The following is a 12,489-nucleotide window of genomic DNA, read 5'->3' on the forward strand; positions in this document are numbered from 1 at the left end:
CTGAGTGGGTTTTTAAAAAGCAGCCTGTATCTTCCCTACCTGTCTGTGTGCGCCCATATTCATACCCACACCTGCTTCTGCCTTTTTTTCTCACTTCTGTCTCTTTCTGACTTTCCCTGGGTCTGTCTCTATCTCCATTTCCAGGTCTTTCTCTGATTCTGCCTTCCCCTTCCCCAGCCTCCCACCTACTACAGAGAGCTCTGGTTCCAAGAAAAGAAGCTTTTGCTGTGAGTGCATCAGATGCCAGGACCTCCCCTTGCCACTCCCTCCATCATTTCCATGCCCCCTTCCTGCTGTATCTGAGACCTGAACTCAGCAGCCACCCTCACCCCCACCGCCACCCCCAGACAAGCCGGACGGGAGGAAGAATAGAACTCCGGCTGGACTGGATCAGCTTGGATGTGGGGCTGCCTTTCCTTTTGGAGGGGAGGCCAGAGCTCAGATGGCTCATGAATTATTGAGCTCCTGTGCTGGCGGCTCCACTTGGCAGAGTGCTGGGACACTCGCCACCAGTCTAGAAGAGTAGGACAAACTCAAGGTCATTCAGGCTGAGCTAGGCGAAGCCCTAAGCTCCCAGCCTCCTTCCTATCCCCTCACCTGAGCCCCCAGGGCTAAACCTGGCAACTCCACCCTTACTCACTTTATAGGGAACCCAGCCCAGCCCTAGGATTGCCCTGGTGGCTCAGACCACAAAGAGTCTGCCTGCAATGCAGCAGACCCGAGTTCGATCCCTGGGTCGGGAAGACGCCCTAGAGAAGGAAATAGAAACCCACTCCAGTATTCTCGCCCGGGAAATCATGGATCTCCCATGGATCATGGAGCCTGGTTGGGCTACAAGTCCATGGGCTCGCCAAGAGTCAGACATGACTTAGCGATTAAACAACAGCCCAGCCCTAGTCAGAAGTACCCCAAGCTCTCTCCCCTGGCCCTGACCTCTGACCTCCACACAATTCAGTCAGTTCAGCTCAGTTGTGTTCGACTCTTTGCGATCCCATGGACTACAGCACTCCGGGCTTTCCCACAGACTACAGCACTCCAGGCTTCCCTGTCCATCACCAACTCCCGGAGCTTGCTCAAACTCATGTCCATTGAGTCGGTGATGCCATCCAACCATCTCATCCTCTGTTGTCCCCACAATTACCCTCCATCTTTCATCCCTTAGACAGGGGCCCCTGAGAGTGGGACTCCACAGGAAGGGCCTGAGGGCCAGACGGCTCAGACTGGGGGCTTCAAGTCTGGATCTGGCCAACCCCCATCCGTGTCACCACTCCCCTTAATGTCTCCTCACAGGGCTCTGCCTTCCTTAGGGGAGGCGATACAGACCCAGGATCCAGGGAGGGGCGTTCCATCCACAGCAGCTCTCAGGCCAGCCACAAGGCACATCCCTGCAAGGGAGAGAGCGAGCCCTCCCCTCCTCCACCGTCCTTAAGATTTCAGCAAGAACTGAAGAGGGTGGAAAGAAGCCCAGGATGTGATGAGCTGGATCTGGCTTGAACAGCCTACCCACCTGACTTTCAGTTTGCTCATCCATACAATGGGAAGAATAACGTCTGCAGCTGGTCTTCCCAGCACCTGCTGGTGGAGCTGCTTTCATCTCTGCACTGTCAGGGCTGGAAGGCAGCTACAAGGCCCGGGCTGGGGCCCTGGCTGACCTCTACCTGCTCCAGCTCCACCCTCTTGTCTATTTACTCCCAAGTACTCCTCCCCTGGGGCCCCCCGAAGGCCCTGGACAACTTTCCACTGCAGCACTAAGCTGCCATCTCGCACACTGGGTTGGAACCTGTGGGTATGGTCTGTCTTCCTCAAACCCTTTGGGTCCCCCAAGGTCACACACCGAGTCTTCTTCCTCTCTGTGTTCTGCAGCAGTCAGACCAGGACCAGGCACAGAGGGGCTCAGTGAGGCTGCCAAATGAGGGGATGGCCTGGAGACTTCCCAGGACCTCTGCCTTGATTACTGCCTCCTACCCGCCCTCACCATACTTGCCAGGGACTTTGAGTGTTCACTGCTGCCGGTTCTCCCGAGCCTCCTCAGGGGCTCACTTGGAAAATCCAGGAGCAGGACACTGTACCACCACCCCACCACTTCCAGAAAACCCTGCTCTTTGCCTTCTACCCTTGAATTTCACCCATATCCTCAGACCACAGACCCAGGGGTTTGTGCTGAACTGTTATGCTGGCAGCCTCCAACGAAGCAGGCCTCCAGACATCCATGCCCCGTGCATCTCCTCCGTGCTGACTCTGGCCTTGGCTATATGACTTGCTCTCTCCAGTGGGATGTCAAGAAGTGTGAAGCAAGCAAAGGTTCAATAAGCACTTGCACAGTGGGCCCTGTCCTCTTGGAAGTCCGCTGCTTCGCTGTGAAGGTCAGCTAGACTTCTTTTTTTTAGTCTTTTTTTTTCCTCTAATTTTATGAAAGAATTTTATTCCAAAGTGGCTCTAGTAGTACTGGAGTCATTGATGTAGAGTTTGAATATTGTTTCAGGTAAAGTGAAAATGGGTAAAAGTAATATTTCTAGTTAATATATTTTTAGATGATAGGATTTTCAATGTGTCAGTTATAATAAACATTAATGAACTTATTTATGAAACAGAAACAGACTCATGGACATAAAAAGCAAACCCATGATTACCAGAGGGGGAAAAAATCAGATAAACAAGGTCCTACCATATATTTAGCACAGGGTACTATATTCAATATTTTGAAGTAAATTATAATGGAAAAGAAAAAATGCAAAGAATATTAAGAATAGATGTTTTACTATTTTATGTATTTTGAAAGGTTTATATATTCAGAATTATAGGGGAGATTTTTTTTTCCTTAAGGAGAACCACTTTATATTGAATAGTAAACAAAACTCTATTTATGACATAGTAAACAAAATTTCCATCAACTTCTTCAGTTAAGTCCAAAGAACAAAACCTCTGGCTTAATCAGAATTTACATTTAACCTTAAATATTCTAAAATTCATCCATGTCAACTCTGGAATTTTGATCTCACCTAATACTATGAAATAGAGCAAACCTTGACCGATAGTCAAATTCCTAACTTTCTCCGTTTAGCCACTTTTTTGATCTTGCTTTCTGATTATATTCCACAGTGTTCAATGGATTTGTAATAAACTTCCAAGATGAAGGGGAATTTCTTGCTCATTTTTTGCTTGAAATCTTGTGTTCATCTTTTTAAACAAAAAATATGCTCCAGAAAATGGCCACGTGTTCACCTACTAAAACTTCTTTAAACATGTTCTTTGCCAGTGGATCCATGCTATGGGCCATCCTGAGGCGTGTACTCACGAGGCTCTGCATCGAGACTTCTGAACGAGATGAGAGGCCAGGTGGAGAGGGGCCCAGGGAGAGGGGCCCAGGGAGAGGGGACACCATCGAGATAATCCAGCCCCACTGCTCCCAGGTGAATGCAGCCCCACGAGAGACACCAGGCAAAACCAGCAGAACTGGCCAACCAACGCCAGCTGAACCACAGAATTTCTAGAAATAATATATCATTTTAAGCCACTAAGTTTTGGGGTGGTTTGTTTCTCAGCAAGGGCTTCCCAGGTGGCTCAGAGGTAAAGAATCTGCCAATGCAGGAGACTCAGGTTCGATCCCTGGGTCAAGAAGATCCCCTAGAGAAGGAAATGGCAACTCACTCCAGTATTCTTGTCTGGGAAATCCCACGGACAGAGGAGCCTGGTAGGCTACAGTCCATGGGGTTGCAAGAGTCAGACACGACTTAGCAACTAAACAATGATCATTTCTCAGCAAATGATAACTGAAATCATGGGCCGACCCTGAGTCCTCTCTGCCCACGTCTTGCATATCCAGTCTTGTGGGGTCCACTTCCAGAATATATCATGTATCTGAGCACTTCTCCTCTCATTCCCAGGCACCACTCTAGTCCAGGCCACCGTCCCCCCTGGATTATTCCCAAAGCCTCCTCACTGGACTCCCTGCCTTCACTCTTACTCTCCTGCACTCATCACACAGTGGCCAGAAGGAAACTTCGAGGGTATTAGTCAGATCAAGTCACCCACCTGCTTAAGAGCTTCCAGGGACCTCCTACATCACTTAGATTAAAAGAAAGACCCAAGAATTCTCTGGTGGTCTAGTGGTTAGAAGTCCACCTGCAGGGGACCCGGGTTCTATTCTTGGTCCGGGAAGATTCCACATGCAGGGCAGGGGGGTGACTAAGCCCATGTGCCACAACTTCTGAGTTCACGCACCCTAAAGCCCACGCTCTCCAACAAGAGAAGCCACCACAAGGAGAAGCCCATGCACCACTGCTGAAGAGTAGCCACCACCTGCCGCAACCAGAGAAAGCCCACACACAGCAACCAAGAGCCGGCGTAGCCATACATAATTAATAAAATAAACCCCAGACTCCTTGAGGCCCTGTGCAGCCCAGGGCCTGCACATCTCCACCCCCACCTCCAGTCACCCCTTGCTCAGTGTGCTCCAGCCACTCTGGTTTCCTTTCTGTTTCTTGAACATGCCAGGCTTATCTCCATCTTGGGGCCTTCGCATCAGTTCTTTACTCTGCCCAGAAGACTCTTCCTCTAGGTCTTTCCATCTAAGTCTTCCAGTTCTTAGCTTACATGTCCCCTCCCCTAAAAGGCTATTTACAGAAGAGAGGACTGAGGCTTGGAGAAGTGAGGTCATTTCCCAAGTACACACAATTAGGGAGAGTCTGGGCTGAGTTTTCACCCTAGGTTTGTGTGAGTCTCCCCTCCAGGGCTCTTTCTGCCACATCAGTGGTTTGGGAAGGTGAAGGACATGGGCTTCTAAAAAGGAGAGGGGTTGGAGGGGCTTCTTTCACTGACTCCTTCCACAAACACTCCCAGCGGTAGCCTTTGGACCCTGCCCTGGGCTGCGTGCTGGGGACTCAGAGAGATGAATTGGACTAGATTTTTCTCTCTGGGAGCTCCAGTCTAGGGACAGGGAAAGAAGCAGAGGAGGTCAAGGCCATCAGAGGGGCTCAGACAGCCTTTTGGGAAGGCATCCCATGGAGTATGAGGCTGGCTGGGGGGAGGAGCATGGGGGGCAGAAAGTGGGGGTGTTTGTTCAGGGGTCAGAGCTGCCTATTGTCCCCTGCAAGTGACCAGGAGACTTAGCATCAGACATGTGTGTCCAAGCTGCTGTGAGTGTGTGTGTGTGTGTGTATAAGAGAGTAAGGGAGAGTATGAGGGGTAAGGTGGACTTTAGGCAGGAGAAAGCTGAGTGAATAGAATTTACTGATGTGGAATCTAAAGCCCAGAAAGGCTGAGTCACTTGCCCAGTTCACCATAAAGGCAGAATTTGAACCAAGCCTATCCTGACACCACCTCCTCCAGGGCCCACTGCTTCTTCACTATGTGACCTCAGCTAAAGCCATTCTCCTCAGGGGCCTTATTTCCTCATCAGTAAACTGAAGGAGTTGGATCAAGTTTCCTTCAGCATGAAGATTCTGCAGAAAATATCACTACTAGAACTTGGAACCAAATTCAGAACCTGCCTCAACCAGTACAGGATGGTTTCTCAGCCTGCAGCTCCCTCCAGGCCTAAACTGGGCATCATACAAGCTAAAGTCAGGGAGCCCCAGTAATTGCCCCTGTGTCAGACCCCCTGGGGTCTCTCTTTCAACAGCCCAGTCTACAGTTCCAGAATCCATACAGCGCAGCTCCTTAGAATTCCGAAGCTCCTAGTACACCTCGACTTCATTATTAGCCCAGCCTGGATCCCAGCTTATCTATCCACCATTCTCCAGGGTAACTCTGGGACTCCCCTGGTTCTCTCCAGCCTCCAGGAAACACCATCCTTTAGCCAATGAAGGAAAGGGGATAGGCAGCTCTGAATGATCATTGGCCCATTGTCTGACCAATACAGATAAACCTGACCAATCAGAAGAACCAGTTCAGTTCAGTCGCTCAGTCGTGTCTGACTGTTACAACCCCATGGACTGCAGCATGCCAGGCTCCCCTGTCCATCGCCGACACCCCGAGTTTACTCAAACTCATATCCATTGTGTCAGTGATGCCATCCAACCCTCTCATCTTCTGTCGTCCCCTTCTCCTCCTGCCTTCCATCTTTCCCAGCATAAAGGTCTTTTCAAATGAGTCAGTTCTTCGCATCATGTGGCCAAAGTATTGGAGTTTCATCTTCAGCATCAGTCTTTCCAAAGAATATTCAGGACTGATTTCCTTTAGGATGGACTGGGTGGATCCAAGATAGCCTCAACTTCCATGTTCCAGTTCTGCTCATCCTCCACCATTCTGTGCCCACAGGGTTCCCTTTCAGGTGGTTCCATCCCATTTACTACATTCAGAATTCCAGGAAATTATATCTGGGAAAGAGAAGTATGGTGAGTAGGATTAGAGCTGATTACAGCAGGAGGATTCCCCCATTCTGCTGCAGCCTGGGGCATCCTCTGGGGCCGGATTTCAGTGGTACCCAGAGGAGCCACTGCAAAGAGCTCAGGCTCTGAACAGGAAGAACTTGGGCTCAGTTCCGGGCTTTGCCCCTTACTAGTTGCGTGACTTTGGGCAAGAGTCTTAAATCTCTGAACCTCTGTTTTCTTAGCTACAAAATAAGGATTTGGGATCTATTCACTGAGTTACTGTGAGGATTATATGGGAATAAGGCTCATAATATATCTAAGACATAGTAGGCGATCATAGTAGTCATAGCAATTTGTTCTGCTTATTCTCAGAGGCAGTGATCTGGCCTCTAAGAGTCCTGGCCTCATAATGGCAGGGGAGGTAGAGAAGGGGCAAGAAGAAGAGGTTAAAATAAAATAGCCACCATCTAACTACCATGTGCCAGCCCCTGTAGTGATCACCGTATGAAACTATTACTAATTTAACTTTATGAACAAGGCGCATCCGAAGCACAAAGAAGTTCTGTAACTTGGCCAAAGTCACACAGCTAGTAAGTGGCAGAGTTGGGGCATAAATTCAGGCTCTCACTCCAGAGTTCAAACTCTGAACCACTGCTCTATCCTACATCATGTTAATCCCATTTTAGGATGAGAAAGGCTGAGGTTCAGAGAAATAAGTTCTTGATGCTGCTCAACAGGGGTGCATTTGGGACTTCATTTGATTAATAGATGGATCCTGTGACTCGGAGAAGGCAATGGCAACCCACTCCAGTATTCTTGCCTGGAAAATCCCATGGGCAGAGGAGCCTGGTAGGCTGCATTCCATGGGGTTGCGAAGAGTCGGACACGACTGAGCGACTTCACTTTCACTTTTCACTTTCATGCCTTGGAGAAGGAAATGGCAACCTATTCCAGTGTTCTTGCCTGGAGAATCCCAGGGACGGGGGAGCCTGGTGGGCTGCCCTCTATGGGGTCGCACAGAGTGGGACACGACTGAAGCGACTTAACAGCAGCAGCAGCAGCGACTCAAGTTCTGGCAATTTCTGCTGTTGAGTGCTGCCCTCTAGTGCCCTCCATGGGAGAAGCACACCAGAGGCAAGCCGCAGATACCCCGGACCCACAGTCCATTGCCCACACTCCTCTGAACCACTGCTTCTCCCCATCCCCAGAGCTGCAGGTCTTAGAGCTTCTAAATATCATTCTGAACGTCATCCATATATACAATCGTGACATTTCTTGGTTGTCTCACAAATCCTTAAATTCAGCTGATCCAGTATTCTTGCCTGGAGAATCCCGTGGACAGAGGAGCCTGGCAGGCTACTGTCCAAGGGGTCGCAAGAGTCGGACATGACTTAGCGACTAAGGAGAGAGACAATACCAAGTTTACACTTTCATACCCCAAACCTGCCCTGCCCAGTCATCTCCATCCATCCCAGCAGCACAAGCCAGAACCCCAGCCGTCCTCAACACCTCCCTCTCCTCCTCATTCTGTCTCCATCCCAGGGGCAAAATGGCGGCCGAGGAAGCAGACCCGAAAAATAAACATCAATCAGAACAGAGCAAAAATGTGGAAGCGGAATCAGAACAACGGTCTCCTATTGTGGCCAAGAGGAAAAACTGAGCTCAGGTGGTTAGAGAGAAAGCAATGGCAACCCACTCCAGTCCTCTTGCCTGGAAAATCTCATGGATGGAGGAGCCTGGTGGGCTGCAGTCCATGCGGTCGCGAAGAGTCGGACACGACTGAGCGACTTCACTTTCACTTTTCACTTTCATGCATTGGAGAAGGAAATGGCAACCCACTCCAGTACTCTTGCCTGGAGAATCCCAGGGACGGCGGAGCCTGGTGGGCTGCCATCTATGGGGTCGCACAGGGTCGGACACGACTGACACGACTTGCAGCAGCAGCAGCAGCAGCAGGTGGTTAGAAAGGCACAGAAAGAAGCCCGAACACAGCTTTAAGGGCCAGAAGAATGGCTCAGTAAGAAACTGTGCAAGAAAAGAAGAGAAAGTGAAGTCGCTCAGTCGTGTCTGACTTGGCGAGTCCATGGACTCTAGCCCACCAGGCTCCTCTGTCCGTGGAATTTTTCAGGCAAGAGTACTGGAGTGGGTTGCCATTTGAGCCAAAAGGACTGGATTCCTACCTAGCTCCACTATTTAGTGACAATATGGCCTTGGGTCCTTGATGTGCCTCGGTTCCCCCATCTGCAAAATGAATATGACCACAGTTATGTCTAGTACTTCTGTAAGGATCAAATTTAAGTGTTTGCTTTGTAAACTGCACAGCAGAAGTGGGTTATTATCTGGAAATTTCATTCCAATAGACTTCTCTCTCCTTTGTTACGTTGAATGCTGGACCTGTACGGTGACTTGTTTTGTTCTCAAAGAATGTCATCAGCTTGAGGGTTTTTAAATTGTGGTTTATATATATATATAAAATATATATGATTTTTAAATTGTGGTATATATATATATACACACACACACAGAAAATTTGCCATTTTATCTATTTGTAAGTTACAGTTCAGCACCATTATTTACATTCACACTATTGTGCAACCATCACCATTATCTAGTTCCAAAATTTTTCATCATTCCAAATAGAAACTCTGTACCCATTAAGCAGTAACTCCCAACTCCTCCCTCTCTCCAGCCCCTGGAAACCTCTAATCCCTGTCTCTGTGAATTTGTTTGTTCTGAATATAAGTGGAATCACAATATTTGTTCTTCTGTGTCTGGCTTGTTTTACTTAGCATGATGTCTTCAAGGTTCATCTATGTTGTAGCATGTATCACAAAAATTTCATTCTTTTCATGGCTAAATAACACTCCATTGTGCATATATACCATATTTTGTTTATCCATTCATCTGTTGATAGACACTTGAGTTTTCCACCTTTCTGCTCTTGTGAATAGCGCTGCAATGAATACTGGTGTATAAGTACCTATTTGAGTCCCTGGTTTCAATTTGGGGGGTATATATTAATGTCTATAATGTCATCAGTTTTTGACAAAGTTTTTCAGTATGCACTACGGCAGGGGAATGGGCCCTTGGGAACAGGGCCCTGTGTGTTTGAGTGCGGGAGGTAGAAGGGCAGAGGACGAGAGAGGTTTCAGTGTGGCCATGCTTCCCACGTAGTAGTAAAGAATCTGCCTGCCAGTGCAGAGATGCAAGAGACACGGGTTTGATCCCTGGGTCAGGAAGATTCCCTGGAAGAGGAAATGGCAACCCACTCTAGTATTCTTGCTTGCCTGGAAAATCCCAGGTAAGAATTTTCCTGGAATGGAAAATTCCATGGACAGAGGGGCCTGGCAGGCTTTAGTCCACGGGGTTGCAAAGAATTGGACACAACTGAACACATACACACACATGATTAGAATGCCAGCTAACTTGTGCTTTTTGCAAAGTACTCCACAAAACACACTAGAGGAAGAAATGTTATCATCTCCATTTTACAGATGAGGAGAAGGGAAGTGGCTTCTCCAGGGCCACACAGCTGGTGAAAGGCAGCACCTCCAGAGAAAGGATCCCCTCACACATCAGACAATGCGGCCAGAGGTTCAGAGATTATATTTCCCTTCCTTCCCTCCCTGCTTTTTCCCTTTCTAGGCAGAGAAGGTAGTTCTGAGCTGCTTCAATCTTCATGTTGCTACTTATTAATCTGCCGTGTTTTAGGTAGGACAGAATCAGAATTTTGTAGTGCACATTTACTAAGCATGTTCTGGAAAAAGCAAAACTATGGAGACAGAAAAAAGATCAGTGGTTGCCAGGGGCTGAGATGGGGGGAGGAACAGCTTGCAGAAAAGTTTAGGGAAATTTGCGGGGGGTGGTGGTGATGAAACTGATCTAAATTTTGATTGTGGCAGTGGTTATGCCGATGTATGTATTTTTCAAAATTCACAGAGCTGTACACTAAAATGGATAAATTTCACTGTATGTAAATTATACCTTAATCTTTGAATGAATAAACGAATGGGGGAAAACTGAATAAGATTCTAGACGCTTAGATTTTTTTGGTACCTTGAAATCTTGGCAAGGGACTTCCCTGGTTAAGACTGCCTTCCAATTCAGGAGGCATGGGTTTGATCCCTGATTGAGGAAGTAAGGTCCCATGTGCTACCTGGGGTGTGGCTAAAAATTGTTTTTTAAAAAAGAAAGAAATCTTGACAAGTAACAATGTCCTTAATCATTTAGTTACAGCATAAATTGCTATTTTTTCATGTATGCATTCACTTATGATAAAAATGAAAGCCCTAGAGTCCAATCCAAGAATCAGAATACCACTAAAAGTGAAGTCTGCTTATGGATTTCCCTATCATTTCTTTTTTTTCCCCCAAGACTTTATTTAGTCAAGTAAATATTTCATCATGCATAGAAATAAGAGCAACATGCAGTATTGTTTAGTTGCTAGATGGCGTCCAACTGTTTTGCGACCCCATGGATTGTGGCCCGCCAGGCTTCTCTGTCCATGGGATTTCCCAGGCAAGAACACAAGAGGGGATTGCCATTTCCTTCTCCAGGGTCCCTGTCATTTCTGATCCCTCAACTACCCCACCCCCAGATAATCATTATTCTGAATTTTGTGTTCCTCATTATCTTGCTTTTTAAAAAAAAAAAATTTTTTTCCACACATAAATTAGGCTGAAAGTGAAAGTTACTCAGTTGTGTTCAACTCTTTGTCACCCCAAGGACTGTAGCCTATCAGGTTCCTCTGTCCATGGGCTTAACCTTATGAATTATATATATATATATATATATATATATATATATATATATATATATATATGTATGTGTGTATACATATATATATATTTTAGATCAAAAGGGGCTTCCCCGGCCGTCCAGTGGTTAAGAATTCGCCTTACAATGCAGGGGACATGAGTTCAGTCCTCGATCCAGGAAGATCCCATATGCCAGGGGGCAGCTAAGCCCATGCACCACAACAGGGTTCTGGAGCCTGTGTTCTGCAACAGTAGAAGCCACCACAAGGAGAAGGCTGAACACCACAGCTAGAGAATAGCCCCTGCTCTCTGCAGCTAGAGAAAGCCCGGGCAGCAATAAAGCTCCAGCAGAGCCAAAAATTAATCAATCAACTAATTTTTAAAAACTGGTCAAAAAATAGCTATGCAACATGGTTCAACTCAATATTATGCCTAAATATAGTACTTGCAGTTGTATTTGAACTTTATGAACTTTATGAAAAGGATACCATTCCACACGCACTCTTCTCTGACTTGCAGTTTTTTCACTCAGTATTATATCACTGTGATCTAGCCATACTGCTATCTTCCATTCATTTTCTACTGCTATATAATTATTTCACATTTCTTTATCTCCTATCAACAGCATTTGGATGTTTTTGGTTTGAGGTAGCTGTGAACAATGTTTCTGCCACCGTTCTTGTACATGTCTCTTGGTATATATGTGAAATTCTCGTGGCTGTATCCCAGAAATACACTTATTGGGTCTTACGGTACACAGATGTTCAACTGTACACGATATGACTCACTTGCTGAGGCCCAAATGAAGTTACAGTGGCCACTTGCCCCAGCTGAGAATGTGGACAAGATGTACTGAGAAGGACTCTCATGGAGGGTCTGTGGTGGAAATTGAGCAACTACTCTCTGCACATGGCAGGGCACCTACAGAATAGACCACGGTGCCCTGAGAGGTGAGACAGGGAAGGAAACCACCCCCAGTCACCATGCTTCCAAGGAGTGTCCCCCCTGGCTGGGGAAGAGGAGGACTTGGCAAACCAAAGCAGGCAGACAAAGGGTTCTCTCCTATTTGGCAGTATCTCCATCTGGGATTAGGAGGTTGTGTATCTTTGGTGTATCTGGAGAGGAAGGGGCTCAGTGGTACTGAATTCCACTTACTCATATTACCTCAGTGGTCTCTTCCCATAGCCTTTATCTCACTTTGCATCTGTACCCTTTTGAAATTCTCCCAGTTGGAGAGAGCTACTATTATTTCCACAGATGAGATTTGGAGAAGGAAGTCTTGCCCAAAGTTACACCATTTGGGTCAAATGCCTGAGCAAATAATTTCCCCCTCCTAAGCCTCAGTTTCCTCACTTGTAAAATGAAAATGATAACACCTGAGGTGTTATTCTCAGGTGGAAGGATTAAATAATACTATGCAA

Source organism: Ovis canadensis, chromosome 2 (genome assembly GCF_042477335.2).
Source record: "Ovis canadensis isolate MfBH-ARS-UI-01 breed Bighorn chromosome 2, ARS-UI_OviCan_v2, whole genome shotgun sequence".
NCBI classification, from domain to species: domain Eukaryota; kingdom Metazoa; phylum Chordata; class Mammalia; order Artiodactyla; family Bovidae; genus Ovis; species Ovis canadensis.